Genomic DNA, 21984 nt, shown 5'->3' on the forward strand with positions numbered 1-21984 from the left:
TCATTTTTAGTGTGCTCATTTTTAGTTCATTTTTATACATCGGGCCAAGGTCTACAATGCGCCTGTAATGTAGAAACGTCGTCTGAATTATTCCCTGCGGGCTCTAGGTAGACTACATTTTTGTTTATCGGTACATCGACAGCTATCCTATGCATCGGGCCAAGGTCCAGAATGCACCTGTAATGTAGAAACGTCGCCTGAATTATTGGCCATACACTTACAATCCCTGCGACCTATGGCTAGACTGCATTTTTCTCTATCGGTACATCGAGTTTCGGATCATGTCAATTCCTTTGAGTGTGTTTACGCTATCCTGTCCATCGACCCAAGGTCTACAATGCAGCTGTAATGGAGAAACGTCGCCTGAATTATTGACCATACACCTACAAACCCTGCGGCCTGTAGGTAGACTACATTTTTGTTTATCGGTACATCGACAGCTATCCTATGCATCGGGCCAAGGTCTACAATGCGCCTGTAATGTAGAAACGTCGTCTGAATTATTCCCTGTGGGCTGTAGGTAGACTACATTTTTGTTTATCGGTACATCGACAGCTATCCTATGCATCGGGCCAAGGTCCAGAATGCACCTGTAATGTAGAAACGTCGCCTGAATTATTGGCCATACACTTACAATCCCTGCGACCTATGGCTAGACTGCATTTTTCTCTATCGGTACATCGAGTTTCGGATCATGTCAATTCCTTTGAGTGTGTTTACGCTATCCTGTCCATCGACCCAAGGTCTACAATGCAGCTGTAATGGAGAAACGTCGCCTGAATTATTGGCCATACACTTACAATCCCTGCGGCCTGTAGGTAGACTACATTTTTGTTTATTGGTACATCGACAGTTTCGGAAAATGTCGATTCGTTTGCGTATGTCTACGCAATCCTATGCATCGGGCCAAGGTCTACAATGGACCTGTAATGTAGAAACGTCGCCTGAATTCTTGGAAATACACTTACAATCCCTGCGGCCTGTAGGTAGACTACATTTTTGTCTATCGGTGCATGGACAGTTTGGGAAAGTGTCGGTTGATTTGTGTGTTTTTATGTTATCCTATGCATTGGGCCAAGGTCTACAATGCGCCTGTAATGTAGAAACGTCGCCTGAATTATTGGCCATACACTTACAATCCCTGCGGCCTGTAGGTAAACTACATTTTTGTTTATTGGTACATTGATAGTTTCGGAAAATGTTGATTCATTTGAGTGTGTTTACGCTATCCTATGCATCGGGCAAAGGTCTACAATGCGCCTGTAATGTAGAAACGTCGCCTGAATTATTGGCCATACACTTACAATCCCTGCGGCCTGTAGGTAGACTACATTTTTGTCTATCGGTGCATGGACAGTTTGGGAAAGTGTCGGTTGATTTGTGTGTTTTTATGTTATCCTATGCATTGGGCCAAGGTCTACAATGCACCTGTAATGTAGAAACGTCGCCTGAATTATTGACCATACACTTACAATCCCTGCGGCCTGTAGGTAGACTACATTTTTGTTTATTGGTACATTGATAGTTTCGGAAAATGTTGATTCATTTGAGTGTGTTTACGCTATCCTATGCATCGGGCAAAGGTCTACAATGCGCCTGTAATGTAGAAACATCGCCTGAATTATTGGCCATACACTTACAATCCCTGCGGCCTGTAGGTAGACTACATTTTTGTTTATTAGTACATCGATAGTTTGGGAAAATGTTGATTCATTTGAGTGTGTTTACGCTATCCTATGCATCGGGCCAAGGTCTACAATGCGAATGTAATGAAGAAACGTCGCCTGAATTATTGGCCATACACCTACAAAACCTGCGGCCTGTAGGTAGACTACATTTTTGTTTATCGGTACACGGACAGCTATCCTATGCATCGGGCCAAGGTCAACAATGCGGCTGTATTGTAGAAACGTCGCCTGAATTATTGGCCATACACTTACAATCCCTGCGGCCTGTAGGTAGACTACATTTTTGTCTATCTTTGCATAGACAGTTTGGGAAAGTGTCGGTTGATTTGTGTGTTTTTATGTTATCCTATGCATTGGGCCAAGGTCTACAATGCGCCTGTAATGTAGAAACGTCGCCTGAATTATTGGCCATACACTTACAATCCCTGCGGCCTGTAGGTAGACTACATTTTTCTTTATTGGTACATCGATAGTTTCGGAAAATGTTGATTCATTTGAGTGTGTTTACGCTATCCTATGCATCGGGCCAAGGTCTACAATGCGCCTGTAATGTAGAAACGTCGCCTGAATTATTGGCCATACACTTACAATCCCTGCGGCCTGTAGGTAGACTACATTTTTGTTTATTGGTACATCGATAGTTTGGGAAAATGTTGATTCATTTGAGTGTGTTTACGCTATCCTATGCATCGGCCCAAGGTCTACAATGCGCCTGTAATGAAGAAACGTCGTCTGAATTATTGGCCATACACCTACAAAACGTGCGGCCTGTAGGTAGACTACATTTTTGTTTATCGGTACATGGACAGCTATCCTATGCATCGGGTCAAGGTCAACAATTTGGCTGTATTGTAGAAACGTGGCCTGAATTATTGGCCATACACTTACAATCCCTGCGGCCTGTAGGTAGACTACATTTTTCTTTATTGGTACATCGATAGTTTCGGATTATGTCGATTTGTTTGAGTGTGTTCACGCTATCCTATGCATCGGGCCAAGGTCTACAATGGACCTGTAATGTAGAAACGTCGCCTGAATTCTTGGAAATACACTTACAATCCCTGCGGCCTGTAGGTGGACTACATTTTTGTCTATCGGTGCATGGACAGTTTGGGAAAGTGTCGCTTCAATTGTGTGTTTTTACATTATCCGATACATCGGGCAAAGGTCTACAATGCGGCTGTAATGGAGAAGCGTCGCCTGAATTATTGACCATACACCTACAAACCTTGTGGCCTGTAGGTAGACTATATTCTGTTTATCGGTACATCGATAGCTATCCTATGCATCGGGCCAAGGTCTACAATGCGCCTGTAATGTAGAAACGTCGCCTGAATTATTGACCATACACTTACAATCCCTGCGGCCTGTAGGTAGACTACATTTTTCTTTATTGGTACATCGATAGTTTCGGAAAATGTTGATTCACATGAGTGTGTTTATGCTATCCTATGCATCGGGCCAAGGTCTACAATGCGCCTGTAATGTAGAAACATCGCCTGAATTATTGGCCATACACTTACAATCCCTGCGGCCTGTAGGTAGACTACATTTTTGTTTATTGGTACATCAATAGTTTGGGAAAATGTTGATTCATTTGAGTGTGTTTACGCTATCCTATGCATCGGGCCAAGGTCTACAATGCGCCTGTGATGAAGAAACGTCGCCTGAATTATTGGCCATACACTTACAATCCCTGCGGCCTGTAGGTAGACTACATTTTTGTTTATCGGTACATGGACAGCTATCCTATGCATCGGGTCAAGGTCAACAATGCGGCTGTATTGTAGAAACGTCGCCTGAATTATTGGCCATACACTTACAATCCCTGCGTCCTGTAGGTAGACTACATTTTTGTTTATTGGTACATCGATAGTTTGGGAAAATGTTGATTCATTTGAGTGTGTTTACGCTATCCTATGCATCGGCCCAAGGTCTACAATGCGCCTGTAATGAAGAAACGTCGTCTGAATTATTGGCCATACACCTACAAAACGTGGGCCTGTAGGTAGACTACATTTTTGTTTATCGGTACATCGACAGCTATCCTATGCATCGGGTCAAGGTCAACAATTTGGCTGTATTGTAGAAACGTGGCCTGAATTATTGGCCATACACTTACAATCCCTGCGTCCTGTAGGTAGACTACATTTTTGTTTATTGGTACATCGATAGTTTGGGAAAATGTTGATTCATTTGAGTGTGTTTACGCTATCCTATGCATCGGCCCAAGGTCTACAATGCGCCTGTAATGAAGAAACGTCGTCTGAATTATTGGCCATACACCTACAAAACGTGGGCCTGTAGGTAGACTACATTTTTGTTTATCGGTACATCGACAGCTATCCTATGCATCGGGTCAAGGTCAACAATTTGGCTGTATTGTAGAAACGTGGCCTGAATTATTGGCCATACACTTACAATCCCTGCGGCCTGTAGGTAGACTACATTTTTGTTTATTGGTACACCGATAGTTTCGGAAAATGTTGATTCATTTGAGTGTGTTTACGCTGTCCTATGCATCAGGCCAAGGTCTACAATGTGCCTGTAGTGTTGAAACGTCGCCTGAATTATTGGCCATACACTTACAATCACTGAGGCCTGTAGGTAGACTACATTTTTGTCTATCGGTACATCGATAGTTTCCGAAAATGTTGATTCGCTTGAGTGTGTTTACGCTGTCCTATGCATCGGGCAAAGGTCTACAATGCACCTTCGGTACATTGACACTTTGGGAAAATGTTGATTCATTTTTAGTGTGCTCATTTTTAGTTCATTTTTATACATCGGGCCAAGGTCTACAATGCGCCTGTAATGTAGAAACGTCGTCTGAATTATTCCCTGCGGGCTCTAGGTAGACTACATTTTTGTTTATCGGTACATCGACAGCTATCCTATGCATCGGGCCAAGGTCCAGAATGCACCTGTAATGTAGAAACGTCGCCTGAATTATTGGCCATACACTTACAATCCCTGCGACCTATGGCTAGACTGCATTTTTCTCTATCGGTACATCGAGTTTCGGATCATGTCAATTCCTTTGAGTGTGTTTACGCTATCCTGTCCATCGACCCAAGGTCTACAATGCAGCTGTAATGGAGAAACGTCGCCTGAATTATTGACCATACACCTACAAACCCTGCGGCCTGTAGGTAGACTACATTTTTGTTTATCGGTACATCGACAGCTATCCTATGCATCGGGCCAAGGTCTACAATGCGCCTGTAATGTAGAAACGTCGTCTGAATTATTCCCTGTGGGCTGTAGGTAGACTACATTTTTGTTTATCGGTACATCGACAGCTATCCTATGCATCGGGCCAAGGTCCAGAATGCACCTGTAATGTAGAAACGTCGCCTGAATTATTGGCCATACACTTACAATCCCTGCGACCTATGGCTAGACTGCATTTTTCTCTATCGGTACATCGAGTTTCGGATCATGTCAATTCCTTTGAGTGTGTTTACGCTATCCTGTCCATCGACCCAAGGTCTACAATGCAGCTGTAATGGAGAAACGTCGCCTGAATTATTGGCCATACACTTACAATCCCTGCGGCCTGTAGGTAGACTACATTTTTGTTTATTGGTACATCGACAGTTTCGGAAAATGTCGATTCGTTTGCGTATGTCTACGCAATCCTATGCATCGGGCCAAGGTCTACAATGGACCTGTAATGTAGAAACGTCGCCTGAATTCTTGGAAATACACTTACAATCCCTGCGGCCTGTAGGTAGACTACATTTTTGTCTATCGGTGCATGGACAGTTTGGGAAAGTGTCGGTTGATTTGTGTGTTTTTATGTTATCCTATGCATTGGGCCAAGGTCTACAATGCGCCTGTAATGTAGAAACGTCGCCTGAATTATTGGCCATACACTTACAATCCCTGCGGCCTGTAGGTAAACTACATTTTTGTTTATTGGTACATTGATAGTTTCGGAAAATGTTGATTCATTTGAGTGTGTTTACGCTATCCTATGCATCGGGCAAAGGTCTACAATGCGCCTGTAATGTAGAAACGTCGCCTGAATTATTGGCCATACACTTACAATCCCTGCGGCCTGTAGGTAGACTACATTTTTGTCTATCGGTGCATGGACAGTTTGGGAAAGTGTCGGTTGATTTGTGTGTTTTTATGTTATCCTATGCATTGGGCCAAGGTCTACAATGCACCTGTAATGTAGAAACGTCGCCTGAATTATTGACCATACACTTACAATCCCTGCGGCCTGTAGGTAGACTACATTTTTGTTTATTGGTACATTGATAGTTTCGGAAAATGTTGATTCATTTGAGTGTGTTTACGCTATCCTATGCATCGGGCAAAGGTCTACAATGCGCCTGTAATGTAGAAACATCGCCTGAATTATTGGCCATACACTTACAATCCCTGCGGCCTGTAGGTAGACTACATTTTTGTTTATTAGTACATCGATAGTTTGGGAAAATGTTGATTCATTTGAGTGTGTTTACGCTATCCTATGCATCGGGCCAAGGTCTACAATGCGAATGTAATGAAGAAACGTCGCCTGAATTATTGGCCATACACCTACAAAACCTGCGGCCTGTAGGTAGACTACATTTTTGTTTATCGGTACACGGACAGCTATCCTATGCATCGGGCCAAGGTCAACAATGCGGCTGTATTGTAGAAACGTCGCCTGAATTATTGGCCATACACTTACAATCCCTGCGGCCTGTAGGTAGACTACATTTTTGTCTATCTTTGCATAGACAGTTTGGGAAAGTGTCGGTTGATTTGTGTGTTTTTATGTTATCCTATGCATTGGGCCAAGGTCTACAATGCGCCTGTAATGTAGAAACGTCGCCTGAATTATTGGCCATACACTTACAATCCCTGCGGCCTGTAGGTAGACTACATTTTTCTTTATTGGTACATCGATAGTTTCGGAAAATGTTGATTCATTTGAGTGTGTTTACGCTATCCTATGCATCGGGCCAAGGTCTACAATGCGCCTGTAATGTAGAAACGTCGCCTGAATTATTGGCCATACACTTACAATCCCTGCGGCCTGTAGGTAGACTACATTTTTGTTTATTGGTACATCGATAGTTTGGGAAAATGTTGATTCATTTGAGTGTGTTTACGCTATCCTATGCATCGGCCCAAGGTCTACAATGCGCCTGTAATGAAGAAACGTCGTCTGAATTATTGGCCATACACCTACAAAACGTGCGGCCTGTAGGTAGACTACATTTTTGTTTATCGGTACATGGACAGCTATCCTATGCATCGGGTCAAGGTCAACAATTTGGCTGTATTGTAGAAACGTGGCCTGAATTATTGGCCATACACTTACAATCCCTGCGGCCTGTAGGTAGACTACATTTTTCTTTATTGGTACATCGATAGTTTCGGATTATGTCGATTTGTTTGAGTGTGTTCACGCTATCCTATGCATCGGGCCAAGGTCTACAATGGACCTGTAATGTAGAAACGTCGCCTGAATTCTTGGAAATACACTTACAATCCCTGCGGCCTGTAGGTGGACTACATTTTTGTCTATCGGTGCATGGACAGTTTGGGAAAGTGTCGCTTCAATTGTGTGTTTTTACATTATCCGATACATCGGGCAAAGGTCTACAATGCGGCTGTAATGGAGAAGCGTCGCCTGAATTATTGACCATACACCTACAAACCTTGTGGCCTGTAGGTAGACTATATTCTGTTTATCGGTACATCGATAGCTATCCTATGCATCGGGCCAAGGTCTACAATGCGCCTGTAATGTAGAAACGTCGCCTGAATTATTGACCATACACTTACAATCCCTGCGGCCTGTAGGTAGACTACATTTTTCTTTATTGGTACATCGATAGTTTCGGAAAATGTTGATTCACATGAGTGTGTTTATGCTATCCTATGCATCGGGCCAAGGTCTACAATGCGCCTGTAATGTAGAAACATCGCCTGAATTATTGGCCATACACTTACAATCCCTGCGGCCTGTAGGTAGACTACATTTTTGTTTATTGGTACATCAATAGTTTGGGAAAATGTTGATTCATTTGAGTGTGTTTACGCTATCCTATGCATCGGGCCAAGGTCTACAATGCGCCTGTGATGAAGAAACGTCGCCTGAATTATTGGCCATACACTTACAATCCCTGCGGCCTGTAGGTAGACTACATTTTTGTTTATCGGTACATGGACAGCTATCCTATGCATCGGGTCAAGGTCAACAATGCGGCTGTATTGTAGAAACGTCGCCTGAATTATTGGCCATACACTTACAATCCCTGCGTCCTGTAGGTAGACTACATTTTTGTTTATTGGTACATCGATAGTTTGGGAAAATGTTGATTCATTTGAGTGTGTTTACGCTATCCTATGCATCGGCCCAAGGTCTACAATGCGCCTGTAATGAAGAAACGTCGTCTGAATTATTGGCCATACACCTACAAAACGTGGGCCTGTAGGTAGACTACATTTTTGTTTATCGGTACATCGACAGCTATCCTATGCATCGGGTCAAGGTCAACAATTTGGCTGTATTGTAGAAACGTGGCCTGAATTATTGGCCATACACTTACAATCCCTGCGTCCTGTAGGTAGACTACATTTTTGTTTATTGGTACATCGATAGTTTGGGAAAATGTTGATTCATTTGAGTGTGTTTACGCTATCCTATGCATCGGCCCAAGGTCTACAATGCGCCTGTAATGAAGAAACGTCGTCTGAATTATTGGCCATACACCTACAAAACGTGGGCCTGTAGGTAGACTACATTTTTGTTTATCGGTACATCGACAGCTATCCTATGCATCGGGTCAAGGTCAACAATTTGGCTGTATTGTAGAAACGTGGCCTGAATTATTGGCCATACACTTACAATCCCTGCGGCCTGTAGGTAGACTACATTTTTGTTTATTGGTACACCGATAGTTTCGGAAAATGTTGATTCATTTGAGTGTGTTTACGCTGTCCTATGCATCAGGCCAAGGTCTACAATGTGCCTGTAGTGTTGAAACGTCGCCTGAATTATTGGCCATACACTTACAATCACTGAGGCCTGTAGGTAGACTACATTTTTGTCTATCGGTACATCGATAGTTTCCGAAAATGTTGATTCGCTTGAGTGTGTTTACGCTGTCCTATGCATCGGGCCAAGGTCTACAATGCGCCTGTAATGTAGAAACGTCGCCTGAATTATTGGCCATACACTTACATTCCCTGAGGCCTGTAGGTAGACTACATTTTTGTTTATCGGTACATCGATAGTTTGGGAAAATGTTGATTCTTTTGAGTGTGTTTACGCTGTCCTATGCATCGGGCAAAGGTCTACAATGCGCCTTCGGTACATTGACACTTTGGGAAAATGTTGATTCATTTTTAGTGTGCTCATTTTTAGTTCATTTTTATACATCGGGCCAAGGTCTACAATGCGCCTGTAATGTAGAAACGTCGTCTGAATTATTCCCTGCGGGCTCTAGGTAGACTACATTTTTGTTTATCGGTACATCGACAGATATCCTATGCATCGGGCCAAGGTCCAGAATGCACCTGTAATGTAGAAACGTCGCCTGAATTATTGGCCATACACTTACAATCCCTGCGACCTATGGCTAGACTGCATTTTTCTCTATCGGTACATCGAGTTTCGGATCATGTCAATTCCTTTGAGTGTGTTTACGCTATCCTGTCCATCGACCCAAGGTCTACAATGCAGCTGTAATGGAGAAACGTCGCCTGAATTATTGACCATACACCTACAAACCCTGCGGCCTGTAGGTAGACTACATTTTTGTTTATCGGTACATCGACAGCTATCCTATGCATCGGGCCAAGGTCTACAATGCGCCTGTAATGTAGAAACGTCGTCTGAATTATTCCCTGTGGGCTGTAGGTAGACTACATTTTTGTTTATCGGTACATCGACAGCTATCCTATGCATCGGGCCAAGGTCCAGAATGCACCTGTAATGTAGAAACGTCGCCTGAATTATTGGCCATACACTTACAATCCCTGCGACCTATGGCTAGACTGCATTTTTCTCTATCGGTACATCGAGTTTCGGATCATGTCAATTCCTTTGAGTGTGTTTACGCTATCCTGTTCATCGACCCAAGGTCTACAATGCAGCTGTAATGGAGAAACGTCGCCTGAATTATTGGCCATACACTTACAATCCCTGCGGCCTGTAGGTAGACTACATTTTTGTTTATTGGTACATCGATAGTTTCGGAAAATGTCGATTCGTTTGCGTATGTCTACGCAATCCTATGCATCGGGCCAAGGTCTACAATGGACCTGTAATGTAGAAACGTCGCCTGAATTCTTGGAAATACACTTACAATCCCTGCGGCCTGTAGGCAGACCACATTTTTGTCTATCGGTGCATGGACAGTTTGGGAAAGTGTCGGTTGATTTGTGTGTTTTTATGTTATCCTATGCATTGGGCCAAGGTCTACAATGCACCTGTAATGTAGAAACGTCGCCTGAATTATTGACCATACACTTACAATCCCTGCGGCCTGTAGGTAGACTACATTTTTGTTTATTGGTACATTGATAGTTTCGGAAAATGTTGATTCATTTGAGTGTGTTTACGCTATCCTATGCATCGGGCAAAGGTCTACAATGCGCCTGTAATGTAGAAACATCGCCTGAATTATTGGCCATACACTTACAATCCCTGCGGCCTGTAGGTAGACTACATTTTTGTTTATTGGTACATCGATAGTTTGGGAAAATGTTGATTCATTTGAGTGTGTTTACGCTATCCTATGCATCGGGCCAAGGTCTACAATGCGAATGTAATGAAGAAACGTCGCCTGAATTATTGACCATACACCTACAAAACGTGCGGCCTGTAGGTAGACTACATTTTTGTTTATCGGTACATGGACAGCTATCCTATGCATCGGGCCAAGGTCAACAATGCGGCTGTATTGTAGAAACGTCGCCTGAATTATTGGCCATACACTTACAATCCCTGCGGCCTGTAGGTAGACTACATTTTTGTCTATCTTTGCATAGACAGTTTGGGAAAGTGTCGGTTGATTTGTGTGTTTTTATGTTATCCTATGCATTGGGCCAAGGTCTACAATGCGCCTGTAATGTAGAAACGTCGCCTGAATTATTGGCCATACACTTACAATCCCTGCGGCCTGTAGGTAGACTACATTTTTCTTTATTGGTACATCGATAGTTTCGGAAAATGTTGATTCATTTGAGTGTGTTTACGCTATCCTATGCATCGGGCCAAGGTCTACAATGCGCCTGTAATGTAGAAACGTCGCCTGAATTATTGGCCATACACTTACAATCCCTGCGGCCTGTAGGTAGACTACATTTTTGTTTATTGGTACATCGATAGTTTGGGAAAATGTTGATTCATTTGAGTGTGTTTACGCAATCCTATGCATCGGCCCAAGGTCTACAATGCGCCTGTAATGAAGAAACGTCGTCTGAATTATTGGCCATACACCTACAAAACGTGCGGCCTGTAGGTAGACTACATTTTTGTTTATCGGTACATCGACAGCTATCCTATGCATCGGGTCAAGGTCAACAATTTGGCTGTATTGTAGAAACGTGGCCTGAATTATTGGCCATACACTTACAATCCCTGCGGCCTGTAGGTAGACTACATTTTTGTTTATTGGTACATCGATAGTTTCGGATTATGTCGATTTGTTGGAGTGTGTTTACGCTATCCTATGCATCGGGCCAAGGTCTACAATGGACCTGTAATGTAGAAACGTCGCCTGAATTCTTGGAAATACACTTACAATCCCTGCGGCCTGTAGGTAGACTACATTTTTGTCTATCGGTGCATGGACAGTCTGGGAAAGTGTCGGTTGATTTGTGTGTTTTTATGTTATCCTATGCATTGGGCCAAGGTCTACAATGCACCTGTAATGTAGAAACGTCGCCTGAATTATTGACCATACACTTACAATCCCTGCGGCCTGTAGGTAGACTACATTTTTGTTTATTGGTACATTGATAGTTTCGGAAAATGTTGATTCATTTGAGTGTGTTTACGCTATCCTATGCATCGGGCAAAGGTCTACAATGCGCCTGTAATGTAGAAACATCGCCTGAATTATTGGCCATACACTTACAATCCCTGCGGCCTGTAGGTAGACTACATTTTTGTTTATTGGTACATCGATAGTTTGGGAAAATGTTGATTCATTTGAGTGTGTTTACGCTATCCTATGCATCGGGCCAAGGTCTACAATGCGAATGTAATGAAGAAACGTCGCCTGAATTATTGGCCATACACCTACAAAACCTTCGGCCTGTAGGTAGACTACATTTTTGTTTATCGGTACATGGACAGCTATCCTATGCATCGGGCCAAGGTCAACAATGCGGCTGTATTGTAGAAACGTCGCCTGAATTATTGGCCATACACTTACAATCCCTGCGGCCTGTAGGTAGACTACATTTTTGTCTATCTTTGCATAGACAGTTTGGGAAAGTGTCGGTTGATTTGTGTGTTTTTATGTTATCCTATGCATTGGGCCAAGGTCTACAATGCGCCTGTAATGTAGAAACGTCGCCTGAATTATTGGCCATCCACTTACAATCCCTGCGGCCTGTAGGTAGACTACATTTTTCTTTATTGGTACATCGATAGTTTCGGAAAATGTTGATTCATTTGAGTGTGTTTACGCTATCCTATGCATCGGGCCAAGGTCTACAATGCGCCTGTAATGTAGAAACGTCGCCTGAATTATTGGCCATACACTTACAATCCCTGCGGCCTGTAGGTAGACTACATTTTTGTTTATTGGTACATCGATAGTTTGGGAAAATGTTGATTCATTTGAGTGTGTTTACGCTATCCTATGCATCGGCCCAAGGTCTACAATGCGCCTGTAATGAAGAAACGTCGTCTGAATTATTGGCCATACACCTACAAAACGTGCGGCCTGTAGGTAGACTACATTTTTGTTTATCGGTACATGGACAGCTATCCTATGCATCGGGTCAAGGTCAACAATTTGGCTGTATTGTAGAAACGTGGCCTGAATTATTGGCCATACACTTACAATCCCTGCGGCCTGTAGGTAGACTACATTTTTGTTTATTGGTACATCGACAGTTTCGGATTATGTCGATTTGTTTGAGTGTGTTCACGCTATCCTATGCATCGGGCCAAGGTCTACAATGGACCTGTAATGTAGAAACGTCGCCTGAATTCTTGGAAATACACTTACAATCCCTGCGGCCTGTAGGTAGACTACATTTTTGTCTATCGGTGCATGGACAGTTTGGGAAAGTGTAGCTTCAATTGTGTGTTTTTACATTATCCGATACATCGGGCAAAGGTCTACAATGCGGCTGTAATGGAGAAGCGTCGCCTGAATTATTGACCATACACCTACAAACCTTGTGGCCTGAAGGTAGACTATATTCTGTTTATCGGTACATCGATAGCTATCCTATGCATCGGGCCAAGGTCTACAATGAGCTTGTAATGTAGAAACGTCGCCTGAATTATTGACCATACACTTACAATCCCTGCGGCCTGTAGGTAGACTACATTTTTCTTTATTGGTACATCGATAGTTTCGGAAAATGTTGATTCACATGAGTGTGTTTATGCTATCCTATGCATCGGGCCAAGGTCTACAATGCGCCTGTAATGTAGAAACATCGCCTGAATTATTGGCCATACACTTACAATCCCTGCGGCCTGTAGGTAGACTACATTTTTGTTTATTGGTACATCAATAGTTTGGGAAAATGTTGATTCATTTGAGTGTGTTTACGCTATCCTATGCATCGGGCCAAGGTCTACAATGCGCCTGTGATGAATAAACGTCGCCTGAATTATTGGCCATACACTTACAAAACCTGCGGCCTGTAGGTAGACTACATTTTTGTTTATCGGTACATGGACAGCTATCCTATGCATCGGGTCAAGGTCAACAATGCGGCTGTATTGTAGAAACGTCGCCTGAATTATTGGCCATACACTTACAATCCCTGCGGCCTGTAGGTAGACTACATTTTTGTTTATTGGTACATCGACAGTTTCGCACTATGTCGCTTCATTTGAGTGTGTTTACGCTATCCTATGCATCGGGCCAAGGTCTACAATGGACATCTATTGTAGAAACGTCGCCTGAATTAATGGCCATACACTTACAATCCCTGCGGCCTGTAGGTAAACTACATTTTTGTTTACTGGTACATCGACAGTGTCGCATTAAGTCGATTCACTTCAGTGTGTTTACGTTATCCTATGCATCAGGCCAAGGTCTACAATGCGCCTGTAAGTAGAAACGTCGCCTGAATTATTGGCCATACACTTACAATCCCTGCGGCCTGTAGGTAGACTACATTTTTGTCTATCGGTGCATGGACAGTTTGGGAAAATGTTGATTCATTTTTAGTGTGTTTACGCTATCCTATACATCGGGCCAAGTTCTACAATGCACCTGTAATGTAGAAACGTTGTCTGAATTATTCCCTGCGGCCTGTAGGTAGAATACATTTTTGTTTATCTTTTCATGGACAGCTTTCCTATGCATCGGGTCAAGGTCAACAATGCGCCTGTACTGTAGAAACTTCAAGTGAATTATTGGCCATACACTTGCAATCCTTGCGGCCTGTAGGTAGACAAAATTTTTGTCTATCGGTGCATGGACAGTTTGGGAAAGTGTCGGTTCAATTGTGTGTTTTTATGTCATCCTATTCATTGGGCCAAGGTCTACAATGCGCCTGTAATGTACAAACGTCGCCTGAATTATTGGCCATACACTTACAATCCCTGCGGCCTGAAGGTAGACTACATTTGTTTTATTGGTACATCGATAGTTTCGGAAAATGTTGATTCATTTGAGTGTGTTTACGCTATCCTATGCATCGGGCCAAGGTCTACAATGCGCCTGTAATGTAGAAACGTCGCCTGAACTATTGGCCATACACTTACAATCCCTGCAGCCTGTAGGTTAACTACATTTTTGTTTATTGGTACATCGATAGTTTCGGATTATGTCGATTCGTCTGAGTGTGTTTACGCTATCCTATGCATCGGGCCAAGGTCTACAATGCGCCTGTAATGTAGAAACATCGCCTGAATTATTGGCCATACACTTACAATCCCTGCAACTTGTAGGTAGACTACATTTTTCTTTATTGGTACATCGATAGTTTCGGAAAATGTTGATTCATTTGAGTGTGTTTACTCTATCCTATGCATCGGGCCAAGGTCTACAATGCGCCTGTAATGAAGAAACGTCGCCTGAATTATTGGCCATACACCTACAAAACCTGCGGCCTGTAGGTAGACTACATTTTTGTTTATCGGAACATCGACAGCTATCCTATGCATCGGGTCAAGGTCAACAATGCGGCTGTATTGTAGAAACGTCGCCTGAATTATTGGCCATACACTTACAATCCCTGCGGCCTGTAGGTAGACTACATTTTTGTTTATTGGTACATCGACAGTTTCGGATTATGTCGATTCATTTGAGTGTGTTTACGCTATCCCATGCATCGGGCCAAGGTCCACAATGCGCCTGCAATTTAGAAACGTCGCCTGAATTATTGGCCATACACTTACAATCCCTGCGGCCTGTAGGTAGACTACATTTTTGTCTATCGGTGCATGGACAGTTTGGGAAAGTGTCGATTCATTTGTGTGTTTTTACATTATCCTATATATCGGGCCAAGGTCTACAATGTGTCTTCGGTGCATCGACAGTTTGGGAAAATGTTGATTCATTTTTAGTGTGTTTACGCTATCCTATACATCGGGGAAAGTTCTACAATGCACCTGTAATGTAGAAACGTTGTCTGAATTACTCGATGCGGCCTGTAGGTAGACTACATTTTTGTTTATCGGTACATCGACAGGAATCCTATGCATCGGGTCAAGGTCAACGATGTGGCTGTATTGTAGAAACGTCGCTTGAATTATTGGCCATACACTTACAATCCCTGCGGCCTGTAGGTAGACTACATTTTTGTTTATCTTTTTTTAAGGACAGCTTTCCTATCCATCGGGTCAAGGTCAACAATGCGCCTGTACTGTAGAAACTTCAAGTGAATTATTGGCCATACACTTACAATCCTTGCGGCCTGTAGGTAGACTAGATTTTTGTCTATCGGTTCATGGAAAGTTTGGGAAAGTGTCGGTTCAATTGTGTGTTTTTATGTCATCCTATTCATTGGGCCAAGGTCTACAATGCGCCTGTAATGTACAAACGTCGCCTGAATTATTGGCCATACACTTACAATCCCTGCGGCCTGAAGGTAGACTACATTTGTTTTATTGGTACATCGATAGTTTCGGAAAATGTTGATTCATTTGAGTGTGTTTACGCTATCCTATGCATCGGGCCAAGGTCTACAATGCACCTGTAATGTAGAAACGTCGCCTGAATTATTGGCCATACACCTACAAAACCTGCAGCCTGTAGGTAGACTACATTTTTGTTTATCGGTACATCGACTGCTATCCTATGCATCGGGTCAAGGTCAACAATGCGGCTGTATTGTAGAAACATCGCCTGAATTATTGGCCATACACTTACAATCCCTGCGGCCTGTAGGTAGACTACATTTTTGTTTATTGGTACATCGACAGTTTCGGATTATGTCGACTCATTTGAGTGTGTTTACGCTATCCTATGCATCGGGCCAAGGTCTACAATGGACCTGTATTGTAGAAACGTCGCCTGAATTATTGGCCATACACTTACAATCCCTGCGGCCTGTAGGTAAACTACATTTTTGTTTATTGGTACATCGACAGTGTCGCATTATGTCGATTCATTTCAGTGTGTTTACGTTATCCTATGCATCGGGCCAAGGCCTACAATGCGCCTGTAATGTAGAAACGTCGCCTGAATTATTGGCCATACACTTACAATCCCTGCGGCCTGTAGTTAGACTACATTTTTGTTTATTGGTACATCGATAGTTTCGGATTATGTCGATTCGTTTGAGTGTGTTTACACTATCCAATGCATCGGGCCAAGGTCAACAATGGACCTGTAATGTAGAAACGTCGCCTGAATTATTGGAAATACACTTACAATCCCTGCAGGCTGTAGGTAGACTACATTTTTGTCTATCGGTGCATGGACAATTTGGGAAAGTCTCGCTTCATGTGTGTGTTTTTATGTTATCCTATACATTGGGCCAAGGTCTACAATCCGCCTGTAATGTAGACACGTCGCCTGAATTATTGGCCATACACTTACAATCCCTGCGGCCTGTAGGTAGACTACATTTTTCTTTATTGGTACATCGATAGTTTCGGAAAATGTTGATTCATTTGAGTGTGTTTACGCTATCCTATGCATCGGGCCAAGGTCTACAATGCGCCTGTAATGTAGAAACGTCGCCTGAATTATTGGCCATACACTTACAATCCCTGCGGCCTGTAGGTAGACTACATTTTTGTTTATTGGTACATCGATAGTTTGGGAAAATGTTGATTCATTTGAGTGTGTTTACGCAATCCTATGCATCGGCCCAAGGTCTACAATGCGCCTGTAATGTAGAAACGTCGCCTGAATTATTGGCCATACACCTACAAAACCTGCAGCCTGTAGGTAGACTACATTTTTGTTTATCGGTTCATGGAAAGTTTGGGAAAGTGTCGGTTCAATTGTGTGTTTTTATGTCATCCTATTCATTGGGCCAAGGTCTACAATGCGCCTGTAATGTACAAACGTCGCCTGAATTATTGGCCATACACTTACAATCCCTGCGGCCTGTAGGTAGACTACATTTTTGTTTATCTTTTTTTAAGGACAGCTTTCCTATCCATCGGGTCAAGGTCAACAATGCGCCTGTACTGTAGAAACTTCAAGTGAATTATTGGCCATACACTTACAATCCTTGCGGCCTGTAGGTAGACTAGATTTTTGTCTATCGGTTCATGGAAAGTTTGGGAAAGTGTCGGTTCAATTGTGTGTTTTTATGTCATCCTATTCATTGGGCCAAGGTCTACAATGCGCCTGTAATGTACAAACGTCGCCTGAATTATTGGCCATACACTTACAATCCCTGCGGCCTGAAGGTAGACTACATTTGTTTTATTGGTACATCGATAGTTTCGGAAAATGTTGATTCATTTGAGTGTGTTTACGCTATCCTATGCATCGGGCCAAGGTCTACAATGCACCTGTAATGTAGAAACGTCGCCTGAATTATTGGCCATACACCTACAAAACCTGCAGCCTGTAGGTAGACTACATTTTTGTTTATCGGTACATCGACTGCTATCCTATGCATCGGGTCAAGGTCAACAATGCGGCTGTATTGTAGAAACATCGCCTGAATTATTGGCCATACACTTACAATCCCTGCGGCCTGTAGGTAGACTACATTTTTGTTTATTGGTACATCGACAGTTTCGGATTATGTCGACTCATTTGAGTGTGTTTACGCTATCCTATGCATCGGGCCAAGGTCTACAATGGACCTGTATTGTAGAAACGTCGCCTGAATTATTGGCCATACACTTACAATCCCTGCGGCCTGTAGGTAAACTACATTTTTGTTTATTGGTACATCGACAGTGTCGCATTATGTCGATTCATTTCAGTGTGTTTACGTTATCCTATGCATCGGGCCAAGGCCTACAATGCGCCTGTAATGTAGAAACGTCGCCTGAATTATTGGCCATACACTTACAATCCCTGCGGCCTGTAGTTAGACTACATTTTTGTTTATTGGTACATCGATAGTTTCGGATTATGTCGATTCGTTTGAGTGTGTTTACACTATCCTATGCATCGGGCCAAGGTCAACAATGGACCTGTAATGTAGAAACGTCGCCTGAATTATTGGAAATACACTTACAATCCCTGCAGGCTGTAGGTAGACTACATTTTTGTCTATCGGTGCATGGACAATTTGGGAAAGTCTCGCTTCATGTGTGTGTTTTTATGTTATCCTATACATTGGGCCAAGGTCTACAATCCGCCTGTAATGTAGACACGTCGCCTGAATTATTGGCCATACACTTACAATCCCTGCGGCCTGTAGGTAGACTACATTTTTGTTTATTAGTACATGGATAGTTTCGGAAAATGTTGATTCATTTGAGTGTGTTTACGCTATCCTATGCATCGGGCCAAGGTCTACAATGCACCTGTAATGTAGAAACGTCGCCTGAATTATTGGCCATACACTTACAATCCCTGCGGGATCCCTGTGGTAGACTACATTTTTGTTTATCGGTACATCGACAGGAATCCTATGCATCGGGTCAAGGTCAACGATGTGGCTGTATTGTAGAAACGTCGCTTGAATTATTGGCCATACACTTACAATCCCTGCGGCCTGTAGGTAGACTACATTTTTGTTTATCTTTTCATGGACAGCTTTCCTATGCATCGGGTCAAGGTCAACAATGCGCCTGTACTGTAGAAACTTCAAGTGAATTATTGGCCATACACTTACAATCCTTGCGGCCTGTAGGTAAACTAGATTTTTGTCTATCGGTGCGTGGACAGTTTGGGAAAGTGTCGGTTCATTTGTGTGTTTTTATGTCATCCTATTCAATGGGCCAAGGTCTACAATGCGCATGTAATGTAGAAACGTCGCCTGAATTATTGGCCATACACTTACAATCCCTCCAGCCTGAAGGTAGACTACATTTTTTTTATTGGTACATCGATAGTTTCGGAAAATGTTGATTGATTTCAGTGTGTTTACGCTATCCTATGCATCGGGCCAAGGTCTACAATGCGCCTGTAATGTAGAAACGTCGCCTGAATTATTGGCCATACACTTACAATCAATGCGGCATGTAGGTAGACTACATTTTTGTTTATTGGTACATCGATAGTTTCGGATTATGTCGATTCGTTTGAGTGTGTCTACGCAATCCTATGCATCGGGCCAAGGTCTACAATGGACCTGTAATGTAGAAACGTCGCCTGAATTCTTGGAAATACACTTACAATCCCTGCGGCCTGTAGGTAGACTACATTTTTGTCTATCGGTACATCGACAGCTATCCTATGCATCGGGTCAAGGTCAACAATGCGCCTGTAATGAAGAAACGTCGCCTGAATTATTGGCCATACACCTACAAAACCTGCGGCCTGTAGGTAGACTACATTTTTGTTTCTCGGTACATCGACAGCTATCCTATGCATCGGGTCAAGGTCAACAATGCGCCTGTATTGTAGAAACGTCGCCTGAAATATTGGCCATACACTTACAATCCCTGCGGCCTGTAGGTAGACTACATTTTTGTCTATCGGTGCATGGACAGTTTGGGAAAGTGTCGGTTGATTTGTGTGTTTTTATGTTATCCTATGCATTGGGCCAAGGTCTACAATGCGCCTGTAATGTAGAAACGTCGCCTGAATTATTGGCCATACACTTACAATCCCTACGGCCTGTAGGTAGACTACATTTTTGTTTTTTGGTACATCGATAGTTTGGGAAAATGTTGATTCATTTGAGTGTGTTTACGCTATCCTATGCATCGGGCCAAGGTCAACAATGCGCCTGTAATGAAGAAACGTCGCCTGAATTATTGGCCATACACCTACAAAACCTGCGGCCTGTAGGTACACTACATTTTTGTTTATCGGTACATCGACAGCTATCCAATGCATCGGGTGAAGGTCAACAATTTGGCTGTATTGTAGAAACGTTGCCTGAATTATTGGCCATACACTTACAATCCCTGCGGCCTGTAGGTAGACTACATTTTTGTTTATTGATACATCGATAGTTTCGAATTATGTCGATTTGTTTGAGTGTGTTTACGCTATCCTATGCATCGGGCCAAGGTCTACAATGGACCTGTAATGTAGAAACGTCGCCTGAATTATTGGCCATACACTTACAATCCCTGCGGCCTGTAGGTAGACTACATTTTTGTCTATCGGTGCATTGACAGTTTCGGAAAGTGTCCCTTCATTTGAGTGTTTTTACGTTATCCGATACATCGGGCAAAGGTCTACAATGCGGCTGTAATGGAGAAGCGTCGCCTGAATTATTGACCATACACCTACAAACCCTGTGGCCTGTAGGTACACTACATTTTGTTTATCGGCACATCGACAGATATCCTATGCATCGGGTCAAGGTCTACAATGCGCCTGTAATGTAGAAACGTCGCCTGAATTATTGGCCATACACTTACAATCCCTGCGGTAGACTACGTTTTTGTCTATCGGTGCATGGACAGTTTGGGAAAGTGTGGATTCATTTGTGTGTTTTTACAATATCCTGTACATCGGGTCAAGATCTACAACGTGTCTTCGGTACATCGACAGTTTGGGAAAATGTTGATTCATTTTTCGTGTCTTCACGCTATCCTATACATCGGGCCAAGGTCTACAAAGCTCCTGTAATGTAGAAACGTCGCTTGAATTATTGGCCATACACTTACAATCCCTGCGGCCTGTAGGTAGACTACATTTTTGTTTATTGGTACATCGATAGTTTGGGAAAATGTTGATTCATTTGAGTGTGTTTACACTATCCTATGCATCGGGCCAAGGTCTACAATGCGCCTGTAATGTAGAAACGTCGCCTGAATTATTGGCCATACACCTACAAAACCTGCGGCCTGTAGGTAGACTACATTTTTGTTTATCGGTACATCGACTGCTATCCTATGCATCGGGTCAAGGTCAACAATGCGGCTGTATTGTAGAAACATCGCCTGAATTATTGGCCATACACTTACAATCCCTGCGGCCTGTAGGTAGACTACATTTTTGTTTATCTTTTTTTAAGGACAGCTTTCCTATCCATCGGGTCAAGGTCAACAATGCGCCTGTACTGTAGAAACTTCAAGTGAATTATTGGCCATACACTTACAATCCTTGCGGCCTGTAGGTAGACTAGATTTTTGTCTATCGGTTCATGGAAAGTTTGGGAAAGTGTCGGTTCAATTGTGTGTTTTTATGTCATCCTATTCATTGGGCCAATGTCTACAATGCGCCTGTAATGTACAAACGTCGCCTGAATTATTGGCCATACACTTACAATCCCTGCGGCCTGAAGGTAGACTACATTTGTTTTATTGGTACATCGATAGTTTCGGAAAATGTTGATTCATTTCAGTGTGTTTACGCTATCCTATGCATCGGGCCAAGGTCTACAATGCGCCTGTAATGTAGAAACGTCGCCTGAATTATTGGCCATACACTTACAATCAATGCGGCATGTAGGTAGACTACATTTTTGTTTATTGGTACATCGATAGTTTCGGATTATGTCGATTCGTTTGAGTGTGTCTACGCAATCCTATGCATCGGGCCAAGGTCTACAATGCGGCTGTAATGTAGAAACGTGGCCTGAATTATTGGCCATACAC

Source organism: Haliotis asinina, chromosome 7 (genome assembly GCF_037392515.1).
Source record: "Haliotis asinina isolate JCU_RB_2024 chromosome 7, JCU_Hal_asi_v2, whole genome shotgun sequence".
Classification (NCBI taxonomy): Eukaryota; Metazoa; Mollusca; class Gastropoda; order Lepetellida; family Haliotidae; genus Haliotis; species Haliotis asinina.